Below are 11,450 nucleotides of genomic sequence, written 5' to 3'. Positions count from 1 at the left end.
GTTTGGTAAAGACAGGGTTCGTTCAATTTAAGTGTGCCTATATAAACTCAATGTGTGCATAGTCATTGGATAATTTTTCCGTTCAGCTACTCAGGGGTAAACAAATGCCAATGATGATCACTTCACCATGTTAATTCATTCCATACGAGGTGTGCAATTCGAAAGATATGCACATTTTCAGCTCACCTGAACAGTTGTTACCAATTTAGACGCCATATTATGACTCAATCGCAATGAAACTTGAGCAGAAACCTTTAAACACTCTAGAAGCCACAATTATAACTTAACAGATTAACCTTTATTTAGTAAGAAAGGTTGTTTTTACAATATAAAGGCCAAGTTCGAATCTGAGTAATGTGCAACCCAAAATTATATCGCCATGTATAATCTGCAAAAAGCAATTTTACAATCTACAAGCTTCATTTATTTTTAAGAAAATTGTAATGTAATTCTATCCATTATCAAGTTAATTATGAATATGCCTCAAATGTCATGAAGAAAACTAGGTCATAGGCTGCAAGTATTAAAATGTAAAACATATTTTGCTTAAAATGTCGTCAAGGGAAAGATGCTATCGTCAGCTACAATCTATCTTTAACGCAATTTAAGTGTTATTTTAGCCGTGTCGTGGTGCGGAAGACGTTGTCCATCTCTACGCGGATTTCCTCAAATCGCGGGCGTCTGACAGCTTGGTACGACCAGCATCTCGCCATGACGTCATACCACTTGGAGAACAAAATAAAAAGTTGAACACATAAAATACATATGCATGGTATAATAAGGCTCTTTCAGGGAATATGAAAATAAATACGAAACAAAAACACTGTTTCTCTTTTTTAAACCGGATACCATTGATACAATGGCAACTCACCTGTCGTCACATATGTCCGGCATTTCTAGACGTAAACCTTTCCTAATACGTGCTGGCAACTCGCTGCTTGGAATCTTAGCGAAGGGAGTCTGAACTGAAACATTGTGAAATAACCTCCAATAGAGGCATACATACATTCTAGTAATTATATGGGAATTATATTATTAAGTACTTTTGGAAAGCCTTTACAAAAAATCTTTAAAATTATTTATTTATTTGGCCATAGGAATACAATTGAATGTTGAAGGCCAATATGGTTTAGTAGGTATAATGTGAACAGTTGACACTTAATTGTGTGCTACATAACGCATGTATGCATTTTAAAAAAATAAAAAAATACATAACATGTTGTTCTGTGGATCTGACCCAAGCATTAGCTATTTAGTGAAAGATTTAATCTGGTTAATATTACTGACATTTGGAGTTACAGGTTAACTGTAAGGTATAATTAGGTCTATTTATGTCAGTGTTAAGTCTAAAATCAAATATAACAACAGTATCAATGAGGAATTGTGAATGTTTTCTCGGTGCTAAACGAGTGAGCTGCCATTTATATTTTTGTTATATATGTACTCAAACTATATGGACGATTATTTTATAAAAAACATTTGATGAGATGAATATTGAACCTATTTGCGTTGTTGTATGCAGATAATACCCTTTTGTTTTCAGAGACTAAAAAGGAGCTACACATTTGATAACATTGGTGATAATTGTATTTTATCAAATTACAATAGGGCGTAAATACTAAAAAAATGATGTTTAATGTTCTTTAACTTAATTCGCGTAGTTGATTTATTCAAGTTGTAGTAGTTTCCATTACTATCTTATAGCGTTAATGTATACTGGAAAATGCAGTGTATTTTATCCTAATTGTACATATACACAATAATTTAGTATACAGACATGACATGATACAAGGTATTGAGCATATGCAATGAAGTCACTTCAGCAATTATAAGGATTTACCATGTGTTGGTTTATGTACGAGGAGAAAATACCACTATAGTTCAAATACGTTTTAAAGACAAATAAAAAATACATTTAGACCACATCTATCAAATGAACGTTATGAGTATTCTAGAGCAAAACATGCACAATTTGTTAGATTTAAGACTAGATCCTTAACATTAACAATAGCCAAACTGCACAGTCGAGATTAAAAATGTCTGAACATTATTTGGAAATAGAAGCGGGTAGGATGAAGAGATCAAGACGCATCAAACAAGTTTGAGGGCGAATTCCATATTGTATAAGAATGTATACTGCACAATCAACTACGAAACTAACCCTTACAATAGTTCTATGTGAAATTAAATTCACCAAACGTCATTTAATTATTCCACTGTTATTTATGTTAAAAAAGCTGTTTGAAAAACGAATACCATACTTCATATTAAAACAACATTTTCTACCTTTAATTAATTAATGTAAAGTTTTAATGTAAAATATATTACGTTATATCTAAAAGTATAAATATAATGTAATTTGTGAGTTACTTATCAGTACATATTATTCTACTGATTGTTCATAATATCTACCGTTAATACTGTCGGTATGTTATTGCAATGAAAGTATTATACAAGGCCTAAGAATAACACTACTTCTAATGTCATGACCTTAACATACATTCGATATGTGTAAATATGTCTGCTATGTGTACCAATTGACCTTTCTGACCCGATGTATACGTAAATAACGTGTCTAACTGTCCGTCTACATTTGACTGTCAACCGTAAGAGATTGTGAAGTTATTTTCTGTTAAGACACATGAAAATATGTATTTTAAGAAAGCGTGACGTCACGTTGCCAATGACTGGCATACACACCCAGCGAGAATATCTCCCATAGAGTGACGCCGTACGACCAAATGTCACTCTTCTCTGTGGCGTCGCGCGAGTATATCATGCACTCTGGTGCGACCCATTTGACAAAGTCATCCTCATTCTATATATTGAAACAAGCTAGATAAGTCACACATGATTGCATCAACTTTTTTGTTAGGATTATAACTAAATGTTCTTTTTTTTCCTAAAAGTTTCTGCTTATCATATACATCATTTGTACAACATCGTACTATCATTTAGAAATAAATTCCATCCAAAGTTAAATCATAAATCGCTTCTGGATCCTCACGTAAGCGGTGAATACCTTTTCATTGTTCATCGTCAGCGGTCCGAATCCCGTGATCTTAACCTCGTGCATGCTGTTGATCAGCACGTTCCGCGTTGCCAATCGGCGGTGGACCACCTGAGTAATACAGGATTTTTTATTTTGGAAAAGATACTAATAATGGGATTGTTAATTTGAAGGTACGCAAATACACGATGCTTACTTAGATGAAGTAGAGCTGCTTACTCAGGCATCAGAAGTTAGTAGAGATATTAATACAGGTACACGAAGATATTCGAGATTTTTTTATAAAGGGCGAGCATTTCAGTAAATGAACAGACATGGTGATAGTGGGGTGCCTTCTACACATCAACGTTTAAACAATAAATATTACAATTAAAACGTAAAGTACCTAAATAAAGCAACTAAGAATGTGTTTGACAATCCTTGCATGCTTGTTTCTTCACTTATACCTTACATTTGAGCGTGTATGGGTTTGAATATTTAAAATTTGTTACAGCAGTCTGTGGTTTAATGTGATTTATAGATCCGGTATTACCGGGCCACTCACCGACTTTGAGGCCAGATATTCCATTCCAGGGGCGATTTCCATTCCGAACCGGAACAGGTTCTCCTATTGCTTGAGGGTCACGTGGTCACGCATTGTTACGAGGTAGTAATTCAGAGTCCCATTCTCGCGGTACTCAAGCACAATGAATGGGCCCACTACAAAACCACACTTAAGAGTCCTTTCAGATAGCAAAAAACCCATCGTTTTTCAAATACAACCTCATCGTCGGAGCCCCTGGCATTTCTAGTGCTGTCAAAACATATATATCGGCTGGCAAAATTTCATTGTCGTAAATATTGATGAGGTAACTAATTACCAATGAACGATTACTTCACTATTATATACAATTTGAATTACCAGTGTGGAAAAAGATCATTTTGGCGCATACGATATAATTTATATGACAAAAGTGAAAGGATAACGGTAATAGTAAAAAAGCGTACACCAACTTCACTGTAACTGTTTTGAAAACGCGTGTTTTGACGAGTTATATTTCCCTGCAGAATCGGAAACGGAAACCAATTAAATGTCTAATTAATTAATTATGACTACGAAATAATGCTAGCCTTTCAATGTATATCATAAAACATAGTGTATTTGAGTGAACGTGGGTTCCGATGACGATATAAACATTATATTTTAACAATTTATATTCGAAACACATATATTTGATCGGTATTTGTACAGACGTCACATCGAATAATTATATGTAAACGCTTATCAAAAATGTAAAATGTGAGTGCCAATTGATGGTTTGTTAATTTTTATGTTTGTTTTGTTTAAATTATGATAAATATTATATTAGTTGAGTGTATGATACAGACGACGCTTAATATGTTGATTGGAAAGGCCTTGTGCTCATCTGACCTGCTTCGTCTTCTAAAATGTTCAACTTTTTAGGACATATTAAAAACAACTTTAGGAATTCTGGCTTTAAGTGGCCGACCTGTGCCCTTCAAACATAGAGTCGATAGAAGCCAAATAACTTGTTTTAAACCTAAAAGAATGTTTAAACATTACAATAGAATACTATTGTTTTTGGCCTTGGGCAAAGCCCTAAGGCCATAGTAATGATAAAAATTTCTGAGACAGTCAGAATTGGCTGGCTGCCAAAACATCCACGAATTAATGAATTCCTGAAAGTCCGATTTACCACTTGGCGGTCATTCATGCGCAATCAAAGAAGAAGGACCTGTACAAACAAATAGTGCCCTGCAAAGAAGTTCTTCGCAGATCTCGATAACCCGCATTGTAAATACAGAACATCACTATATAACATGACAGTGTCATAAAACGTGTAAAAATATTATTGAAGCAAAATTGCTAAGCATTGGGTACGACATAGTTTTATTATTGTTTGCATATTCATGTGAGAATAAGTTCCTCACTTGACGGTCTAGGCCGAAAATATACGAGTGTCTACGGAGACAGTGACAAGATTTTTTTCTTATACATTTTTTAAGGTATTAGCACTCTTATGAACTTCGTGCAATATCTCCTTCTTTCGTACATATCCGTCACTCCGAATGTTATCCGGGAATTTGCGGAAAACTACGAATATTCTATGAAAATGCTATGAAATACTAAATGTAGGATCCGCCAGCTAAATACAATGACAACAAATCTGGCCGACATTGTACCTGACGGATTGGGTCGTTTAAAGAAAATGCAATTTGCTATATTGAAGGAGAAAGATAATAAAAGTGTTATTATTGTTCTTATTAATGTCACTGGAGTTAATGATAAACGTCAACTAATGCATGGCAGTGTTGATATTTATGAAGAAAACGATTCCTGGCAATACGAATGTCAAACGCTTGAAAATTTTGACAACTGTGAAGAATACCGTTTAGAACCCGTGTCACTTACAAAATTTAATATTGTTGGTGAGCAGTAAAAGGGGATAAAGTGGATTCATGCTTGTGTGATGACTGTAGCCATGTGAACGGGTTATCGTACGGCAAAACCCCTCACTTTAAGAAGAGTCTTCAACTTTTCAAGAAAGGAATGCCTTGTTTTGCTATCAACACAAAGCTCGGAACAGGAAGGTACATGGATTATGCAATATTTATTTTTTTCAAGTATAACAGTTTCATTATTCATAAATGGAGTAAAGTAGATTTTGTAGGAAAAGTGCACCCTGTCAGTGATTTTTAACAAATAATCAGGCTCATATTTGCTTTCATTTTGAAAAAGAAAATATGCCATGAAAGGAAAAAGTTGTGTTGTAAATGCATGGAAATCAAGGACAGCATATTTGAATTTTATGACCGAGTAATGATGTTTTCCTTAAACAAACAACAAAAAAGTATATTTTGTTCCAAATACTAAAATTACTTTTCTGAAAATGATATGCCAATGACTGCTACTTGTGTGATCACCTAAATTATGTATTATGGTTATCCAAATTAAAATGCTGCATATTTATTATCTTTTCAGCAATGATCAACAACATTGGTGGTCCAGGAACGGTTAATTACTTTTTGTCAACACTATGTCCCAATGATCAATTGAACTAAAAGAAAATGGAAATACATGCGGGAAGGACCATTCATCAAGTTTCAACTATCTTCTTTATAGCAGACAGGCTTATAAGATGGAAACGAAGTAGGTATTTCACCGATGTATGTGATTGTTAATGTAGAACCAATGTTTTAAGTAATAAATAAAATGTAACGTTAATAGTCAGTTTCATATCCAGTAGGGATAATACATGTATTTGGTATTAACATAAGGATGAAGAATGTATATATGAGGTGTTTACACTGACTTATTAATCCAGTTTAAAAGGGTGTATCATATAAAATACTAGTAATGACATGCTATGTCGTGAATTTTTGAATAAATAAAAACCATGACGCATATCATAATGGATTATGTCACACTTCTCATGAAACACTAATGTCAGTTCTTACTCCTATACAAGTGCTTGTGTATTTGACATCTGTATATGATTGTTTTGTTAAATAACATGAAGAACATGTTGTAAATTTATAGAAACAACTTTGAGAAGGCTTATTTAAGCCAAATAAATAAGAAAGTTCTATGAACCTGCCTGAATATAACTACATTTACTAGTCAAATATCAACTTCAAAGGAACAATTTAGTTATCTTTTCAGTGAAACATTGTATGCTGATTACCTGTGCAGGAGGAAAATGAAACCAGACAGAATATGGACTCAAATTCAACCCAGAAAAAGCTAGGAACTTGCAGTCACTGAGTGTTCTTGTTTTTTACAGTCATGTGTTCAATGCTGCAACAACATAAATATTATAGCTGGCTCTGGACTCAACCTTATGCATCTTAAAATGATCTTTGAACGCGATGGTCTCAAGAACATTTTCATAATGAATAACTCTGACGGTCAGCCCAGGGTCACCAATGCCAAGCGTCTTTTTGAGACACTTATTCCAACCTGTCGAAGTTTTTCAAAGAACTACCATGACAATCATGTATTTGTTTTGTTTGTCATAATAAGTTGAATGTTTAATATCACTAGTATCACTAGTCATTGATAAATTGATAAATCTATTTTCCTTTAAACGTGTTTGATTGAATGATTAAATGTGCCTTGTTACTTAATTATTAATGTTCTTATTTCCCTGTAACATTTTCAAGTCTTATTTATAGAAGAACGCATTTCACGTCCAATTTCAAACTATGTTAGCAAATCTTAATGCACTGAGTAGGTTCCATCTCACACATGATATATGAAATGTATGTATGTTTATATGTTAATGAGTTAGTTATAGGCTTTTCCTCATTTCTTTTTTATCTATTTATAATAATTTTTTAACATTTAGCTCATCTTTATGCTCACATATAAAAATCTCAAATTCAGTATGGCGTTTCTGGAAAAGGGGGGTAACCTAAATTGTCAAGCGGGAACTTTTCCTTTTTACTGGTGACCTCCATTTTTAGCTCGACTTTTATATATGAAATATATATAGTTAGCTATCCTACTCATCCCGGCGTCGGCGTGAGCGTGCAAATGTTAAAGTTTGCGTACCACCCTATATATTTCCTATGTGCCTTGACACTTTGCTTAAATATTTTGCATACTTCTTTACCAACATGACCACAACCTATAAACAAGAGCAGACAACTGTATCAAGCATTTTGTAAGAATTATGGCCCTTTGTTCACTTAGAATATGCATATTATTAATGTTAAAGTTTGCGTACCACCCCAAATATTTCCCATGTCCCTTGACATATTGCTTTAATATTTTGCATACTTCTTTACCAACATGGCCCTAACATTTAAACAAGAGCAGACAACTGTATCAAGCATTTTGTATGAACTATGGCCCTTTTTTCACTTAGAATATGCATATTATAAATGTTAAAGTTTGCGTACCACCCAAAATATTTCCTATGTCCATTGTATGAATTATGGCCCTTTGTTCACTTAGAATATGCATACTATTGATAAATCTATGAAAAAGTTTGCGAACCACCTCAAATATTTTCAATGTCCCTCGACCTTTCATATTTTGCAAACTTCTTTACCAACATGACCCCAATCTATAAACAAGAGCAGACAACTGTAACTGAATGCCACCGGCTTTCACCAGGGCTCCACCGGGGCATTACCGGCAACTTAATGTTGTTGTTGTATATCTTCACCGCCTATGCAGACGAACTTCTACCAGATCTGTAGAGTTGAACAAAAGGTTATCGTTCCCACAACCAGTATCGTGTTGTACTCCACCGTATATGTACACTGTAGTATATACACAACTATGTTTTTTTCTTGCAGTCTCTGAGCTTCTGCACTCAACCGCTAGGGTCAATCCGTATAAATTCGGACACAAGGAGAAATTCGGACAAAGCATTTTACGTCACACTAAACCTAGCCCCAGACCTTCAGTGCCTACAGCGCTTTGATTCTGTAAAGGATACACATCGAACCGTTGGCAAATATTCAATTAGTAGCAGTTCCTATAATTCATTTACGTTGAAAAAACTAGGTCACGAACCACTATATTTCCAGAGGGTCTTATGCTCAATTGGTGCCCGATCCTCTACTACAAGAATTTGTAAGACCATACAGATGTAAGGACTTCTATAATTAATATTCGTAAAGGCGAGTCGATTTATATATTATAATCTTCTGTACATTGCGTAGAAACTACAGTGGACGGATTGATGTGGTAAATGTTTAAATATATAAATATATCATACTATATAAGAGACTCATTTACAAAATGACAAATACATTAATAGACATACAGACGATCAAAATACCAGAATAAAAAAAGACAGGCTAAAGACCGATCAACCGACAAACGGACGGACGGACAGACAGACAGGCAGATATTCCGAAAAAAACGACTTATAGACAAAAACAAACATAAGTAAAAGACATAAAGACCGACAACAAATACATGCGTACCAACGGGCTCGTCCACGACGGTAGCAATAAACTTGAGGATGTTTGGATGGCTGTAGTTACCAATGGAGAAGATTTTTGCGTTCATCAAGTTCCGATCATCTTCGGAATAACGATCTCGGAATTAACATTCTTACACGTCAAGACAAAAGCATGTAACTGAACCTATTTTTTTTTTCAACTAGCACAATATTTAATATTATTATACCTCACTTTTATTCACAATGCTAAACTCCCATAGGCCATCGTTACATAGATATACTGTCAGACCCAGAGGGAAAAAAATTACTGTCAAAAAAATACTGTCGCCCGCTACCATAGCAATCACGTGCGGAATGGTTAAACATTACACTGTCCCATTCGCGCATGCGCAGTACGCAATTTTGCATTTCCGCTGTATTTTAATAATTAAAATATCGATTGGAGCTGAAACTGTGCTTTAGAATAGATTAATGCCATTATTTAAGATTTGACAGGGGTCATAAAAAATCAATTTACTCAGTAGTATAAACGACACGCTTACCTCAATAGCAACTTTAATCCAATGCTAATAACAATAAAGTTACAACGATAAACACTTCCAGTGTCTCTTTTTAAGGTGTTATGCATGACAAACACACAATCCGAAATGCGTTTTGGATTTGTTAGATGATTTAAACTAATGATTTACTGTTAAAAAAACTACCACGTCCATATTGTTGTCCCAAAATGTTTCGTCACCGAAATGACGTCACACGAGTACGTCATTAATTGCGTAATCAAGTGATGAAATAAAATACGGAAAGCTGCTTCGGTGATATATTTTTAAAGTAATTATTGACGACTAAGAAAATTGATGGGATAAATCAATTACTAGGTCGGTTCCAAATAAAGCGAAGTTCATTTTGCTAGGCCCGAAAATCTGAAAATCTGAACCACTCATCATATTAATAGTTGTTCATTGATGAAATTAAATACAATTATTGAATATTGACAAATTGTTCATGGGTCATATTAATTGACAGTATTTCCTCAAGTTGACAAATTTACTGTCACCCTGTCAGACATGTAATATTTTTATACTGAATATATAATGGTTTTTCGAAAATGACAACGAGTTCGCCAACTGACCTACCTTTCAACGTTTTGGCCACCACCGTCTCCCGACGCGTTCCTTTCAGTACTGTTGCCTTGTGGATGTGCGCAAAACGACCAATTGTGATTGTGCTGTCTAACGTAACATCGGCACGTCGCAGTAGTGGCACATTTGTGACGCTCGCGGCGGCGTTAAGTGAAAGGTAATTGTCGTAGGATTGTGGACGAGTTTTATATAAACGCAAAAGAGGTATACAAATTGACTTATCGACAATGTTATAAAAAGGTTCAACATTGCAAAAAGATGTAAACGTTTTGTTTACACATATCTCAAAAGCTTGATATAGTCAAGGTGGACGTAATTTCAAATTTCAAAACGATATGTACCATGCACTACAAATGGCCACCGGAAACACTTGGCGAAAGCGAAGTATTTTGCAAACTTAAGTACCTTTTAAATTAATATTAGATATGCGTATTCGAAATAAAGCATGCGATAAAATGCTTCTTTATGAACATTTATTTACGTTTTTATTTATAATATTTTAATTGCTCTTTTTTTCCAAAATAGCATTTCTCATGTTGTTTTTTTTTGTATTCGTGCATTTTATTTTATTTTTCCAATGGGGTTTTTTCCCATTCCCATTGAAAAAACTATGGGAATTTTGATTGTCTCTTAAAGCGCGGTTTCTGCGTGAATCTAATTATTTAAACTTCATTCAATGTCTGTATATTCGTTTTATGAAGAAAACATTATATTTGTAAGTGATAGTTAAAAAACGATAACTAAGCATAAGTAAACCTTTCGTAAAAAATCAAAAATCGAGTCGTTTCTTTTACCCTTAAAACAAATCAGAAACCACGAAAATTGGAAAACAAACAAACAGAAATCATGAAAAAAACGAAAACTCCCATTAGAAAATGTAAAATTCACATGGGTAGGCAATACAGATGTCAAGGTCGAAAAATTCTTTTGTGAAGCAAAAATTATCAATGATTTATTAAAAGCAAGCTTTTTATAGCATACTTTATCTCAAAGAGGCACATCGTAAAGAAAAAGGGTACTTTATTTTGCAAAAAATCGATAACTTTAATTTTTCAGCTGGCTTTTTACGAAATTTAAGAGAAACATTTTTGGAATAGCTCACAAGTTCCTATGCCCAACAAAGTCTTGTGTTAAAGTATGCAGCGATTATAATAAAACATCGAAATATTTATCTTAGTTATTAAACAATTTCAAGCGTTTCAAATATTCGCTTTGTTTCTATGATTTGCTACAGCATTTCTTTATGCTCAAAACACATAAACACAGTGACATGATTAAATTAAACACTAAACAGATTTTGGAGTCAACCTTACGTGCACATGCATCAAGAAGTTCGTATCCGGTGTCATCGGTTTCAAACACCTGATTCTGTCTCCCCTT

General features: G+C 34.1%; 1 long non-coding RNA gene across 2 annotated transcripts; it reads right to left on the bottom strand.

The window, feature by feature from the left end:
- Positions 1-369: 369 nt before the first annotated feature.
- On the bottom strand, positions 370-9,279 carry LOC127851483 (uncharacterized). Of its 2 annotated transcripts, none has more exons than XR_008035790.1 (3): positions 9,164-9,279; positions 872-965; positions 370-725 (listed from the first exon to the last, which is right to left on the bottom strand). It is a non-coding gene; the product is annotated as an uncharacterized LOC127851483 (long non-coding RNA). The 2 variants fall into 2 exon arrangements; XR_008035791.1 differs by lacking the exon at positions 9,164-9,279 and adding an exon at positions 3,023-3,095.
- Between the last annotated feature and the right edge of the window lie 2,171 nt (positions 9,280-11,450).

Source organism: Dreissena polymorpha, chromosome 11 (assembly GCF_020536995.1).
Source record: "Dreissena polymorpha isolate Duluth1 chromosome 11, UMN_Dpol_1.0, whole genome shotgun sequence".
In the NCBI taxonomy this organism is placed as follows: Eukaryota; Metazoa; Mollusca; class Bivalvia; order Myida; family Dreissenidae; genus Dreissena; species Dreissena polymorpha.
The sequence above is the reverse complement of the archived record's forward strand: the minus strand, read 5'-3'. Positions and strand labels throughout refer to the sequence as shown.